This window comes from Myotis brandtii, unplaced genomic scaffold (assembly GCF_000412655.1).
Source record: "Myotis brandtii unplaced genomic scaffold, ASM41265v1 scaffold581, whole genome shotgun sequence".
Lineage (NCBI taxonomy): Eukaryota > Metazoa > Chordata > Mammalia > Chiroptera > Vespertilionidae > Myotis > Myotis brandtii.
This window is the reverse complement of record NW_005370182.1, coordinates 2,173,517-2,174,226: the sequence shown is the minus strand read 5'-3', so window position 1 is coordinate 2,174,226 and position 710 is coordinate 2,173,517.

The window sequence follows — 710 nt, the reverse complement described above, 5'->3', positions numbered from 1 at the left end:
TATGATTTATCACTCTATCACTTCATCAGTAACTTTAAGTATTTTTCACCATTTATTAACCAGGATGTGTCTTTGAGGTTCACTTGGGGAGACTAGAGTCTGATTTTACCATAGCCAGAGGACTGGAGGATGAAAAGTCTTAAAAAAATGTAGCTATCATTTATCGAGCAAGTCAACATATTTATTCATTAAGAACTTAGAAGTATGAACTGTGTAGTCAACTAACTGAATTCACATCCTAATTCTTCAACTTACTAGTTATGTGATTCTAGAGATGTTACCTAACCACCTGTGCCTCATTTTACCCTTCATAAAATTGGCATAATAAAATTATCCACACAGCAGTGTTGTTGTAACTCTAATCAGTGTTCTGGGAATTAAGTGGAACTATGACTTAGCCAAAGTGTTACAAAAGTATTTTTATTACTAATTTTATTAATGTTATGAGCACCTACTACCTAAATAGGTTATGAAGATAAATATGCATAAAAAGTTTCCAATCTTTGCACAGCTGGATGGCTCAGTGGTTGAGTGTTGACCTATGAGCCAGGAAGTTGTGATTTGATTCCTGGTCAGGACACATGCCCGGGTTAGGGGCTCAATCCCCAGTAAGGGGTGTGCAGGAAGAAATCGATCAATGGTTCTCTCTCATCATTGATGTTTCTATCTTTCTTTCCCTCTCCCCTCCTCTCTGAAATAAATTATATATA